Genomic DNA, 3,716 nt, shown 5'->3' with positions numbered 1-3,716 from the left:
CATTTCTCCTTTTTATTACACATTTAAATGATCTTGGTGAAGCCCAATCTTAGGAGCATCAATGAACCCAGCCCGGAACCCTAGGCCCGGCTATCGTGTCTAACCAATACCCAGGCTTATAGGTCTACATACTCGTACTCGTACCGATACTAGGAGCCATAGCAGGGCTTGGGAGTATGGTACCATAAGATACACCAACAAGCCCGTACGTGAGATCGTCAAGAGTTCGTCTTTCCTCCATAAATTGGATGCCCAGATTTGCCCTTCTCCATTCGGATTTAGCACAAATGCACAAAGCTAACATGAAGCGTTGTCTCCTTTAACACGATTATAGTTTAATTTTTTTTTGAAATTACAATATCATATAAAAAGTTAGGAGATTTGTTCTAAAATACTTGGCGCTTTTTACTTTCTTACACTTTGATGATCTCAACCATTGATTTCTTTAATCGATGATCCACAGTCGGTTTTAAGGAATACCACTTTGTAGTGGAACCTACCTCGGCCTACTATATATACATGTACAAAAATTATATACATATACTGGAAACCATTATATTACAAGATGAATCTGTTACATTGATATATACATAAACTAATTGAGTAATTTACAAATCAATTTACATAAACCAAAATTAAAACTTTGCCTATATATGCATAACAAATATGGAAACAAATACAAAAACCACATGAAATGTTTAACCTTGACAATGTTTACTAGCTTCAACCATTTTTATTCAGGAGGCTTGTTATGACTGTGAGATGCGATATTAACTGAACCACCCGCACGCCGTACCCATGGACATATAACAGGCGTACAACATAACACTGTGAATAACAACTCCACTGTAAACATCATCATACTAATCCACATATATATCAACCACTTCCAATACCACAACATCCTCTTCAAGAACGAAAACCGGGACTCCAGTTTTATAACTGCCGAGTATATTTCAGGAACACCGCCCCCTTTTGCAAATTCGGCTCGTTGTTCAACGACAACACGTAAGCATGACAAAGGAGTATCTTTTTCAGTATACCCGTTGATATTTATGTCCAAAGTTTGCGTTTCTGATGGATAGCCGGTGAGAAGAGAAGGTAATTTGAGAAAAGTTGAAAGAAGCCGAATCGGGCCGCTTTTGAATTGCAACATGGATGGCTTTCTTGTAGTTGTAAGGAGTGTATTATCACTTGAAAGAAAGTCAACCCTTACCTTCAATAACAAGTTGATTAACAATGAGTTCAAGACTTCAAAGTAAATGAATTATGCGTAACCGAACTGAACAAAAACCAACGCTTTGTTTTCCGTTTTCTTTTTAAATGATTTCTCGGTTCAGTTTCGGTTTTGCCATAACCAGAAAAACCAAACCAAACCGAGCTGAATTAACCGAACCATAACCGAAAAACTCAATCTATATTTTGTGCCATTTTTTTCAGCTCAAAACTTTCAAGCCCAAATGGTAACAACAAAAAAAATCAAAACCAAACCGATTATAAAAACCTAACTGTTCAAAAACTTATTTTGGTTCGCTCTAAGGAAAAACCGACCAATGCATAAGACAACCACATCACGCATAAGATCGCATCATGTGATGCGCGCATTATGCATTCCTAATACGTGCATTTTAAAGCCAGGCTCGTAACATTATTACATACCTGAAAAATCCCAAGCTTTCTATTATAATCGGATCCGGCAACACCAAAGAGACAGTCGCCTTCAATTCATGACCAACCGGTACAACTCTCGTTCCAATCTTACTATTTTCCTTACGCACCAACAAAGCCGACTCTGCACAAGAAACCACAGGCGCAAAAGCCACGGGAGCATCTTCCGTATAATCAAAAACCAACTGCTCAGTTATCTGCACCGGTTCCTCAACGACCCGTTTAACAATCACGCCACTAATAACCAAAGCCGAAACTAACAAAAATACTAAAATAAACCCACAGTAAGCTACCCACAACAACCCATATCCGATTCGAACACATAACTTAAATGCAGACTCATTGTTTTGAAACCCGAGATAGTTAATTAACTTAACACCTGTGTTATTACAAATTCCCCAAATTCCAGATCTTCCAAGTCTTATAATATTATACGGGTTGTTGAATAACATATATGAAGAATAAATTACCCGAACCGAGAAGTTAACGATGCTTAATAATAGCTTTGTTTGAAAACTGATAACATTAATTACCAGATGGGTTATGATAAAAACAAGATTTGGAGTAGGATTTGGCGAGTCAACGGTAACAGACTCGTCGTCACTAATACTCGTAATTGAACTCCGATTAACCGTCGTGGAGTTCAAATTCTCATCCAATTCGTGATTATTCTTCAAACCCACATCGAGTTTCTCATTATTCTTCAAACCCACCTCCAAATTCTCAATATTCTGCAAACCCACATCCAAATTCTCAATATTCTGCAAACCCACATCCAATTTCTCATTATTCTTAAAACCCACATCCAGTTTCTCATTATTCTGCAAACCCATATCCAATTTCTCAATATTCTGCAAACCCACATCTAATTTCTCATGATTCTTCAAACTCTCTATCAAGGGCTTGCTGGGATTTGGCGGGAAAACTTGCGGAGGGCGGAGGAAGAAGATGATGAGGTGGAGTCCGGCGAGTGATTAGGTATGATGGTAACTGTGGATTTATCTTCGTTGGAAGTAGAAATGGATTCATCGAAGGAATTTGAGGCGTCGACGAACGGGAAGTGGTCGAGTGCGTCGTGGAATTCGATTTCGTTGGTGTTGATGTTATGGGAGGTTGATTGGAGTTCCATTGAAGTGGAGCTGGAATATAATAATAATAATCATCTAGGGTTTAGGGTTTGCTGATTGATTTGGTGAAGAAGAAGAAGAAGATTTGAAAAGAGGATTGATGAAATATCTCTAAGTTATATCGAGTAAGGTTCTGCTCAAGCAAGGTATGTACTCCCGAGTACGCCTTATCAATAAGTTATTCAACTGAAAATGAGCCGAACAGGATCATAGAAGAACAAGGTTGCTCGTAAGGATTTGTCGAACAAAGTTTGATAAGTCCAAGAAGATTGAAGTCTACTCGGTGAATATTTTACTTAGTAAAATATTCTCTAAGTAAAGTCTACCCGGAAACTGATTCCGAGTACACTTCTATGTTTACCAAGTCTGAAGGAAGGCCGAGTACACTGCATACTCGGAGACTGAAGTTTAATGAAAAGCCTACCCGGAAGACTTGTTTTACACTTAGTATAATTTTTGAATATGTAAATTGAATATGTACTATCGGATAGGGTTTCTAGAAGGAATGACAGCTGTCCTAGGTTGGCAGGCCTATAAATAGAATAATTAGGGCACGCCACCAGGGAGGAGACACGAGATACAGAGAGGATAAGACCGACACATTAATTAAGAGAATATTTTGTGTGTGACGGCTGTCCTAGGATTCCTCCTAAACCCTAATCGATTATCCTTTTGTATGATTAACGTTATATAAATGGAAATCTTTTGAGTGAATCCTTCGTGTGTCTTCGTATTTTGAATATTCACTGCAACCGTATGTTTATTATTGATTCCGCCTTTAACAAACGGTCATCTTTCTAAACATAGTAACCCGTCATTAACTCGCTTGTCAACACGATTAATTTTGTGTGAGTTATGACATGATTGATTAAGATCCGATCCGAAATGACCTGACAGACGATTTTTGGTAAATTAATTGAT

The 3,716-nt window shown here is 38.0% G+C and overlaps 1 pseudogene; it reads right to left on the bottom strand.

Annotated features, from left to right (window-relative positions):
• Positions 1 to 720: 720 nt before the first annotated feature.
• On the bottom strand, positions 721 to 2,873 carry LOC143548607 (seipin-2-like; annotated as a pseudogene).
• Between the last annotated feature and the right edge of the window lie 843 nt (positions 2,874 to 3,716).

The sequence above is a fragment of the Bidens hawaiensis genome, unplaced genomic scaffold (assembly GCF_021521415.1).
Source record: "Bidens hawaiensis isolate Kalapana, Puna unplaced genomic scaffold, B.hawaiensis_p1.1 tig00015203_1, whole genome shotgun sequence".
Lineage (NCBI taxonomy): Eukaryota > Viridiplantae > Streptophyta > Magnoliopsida > Asterales > Asteraceae > Bidens > Bidens hawaiensis.
The sequence above is the reverse complement of the archived record's forward strand: the minus strand, read 5'-3'. Positions and strand labels throughout refer to the sequence as shown.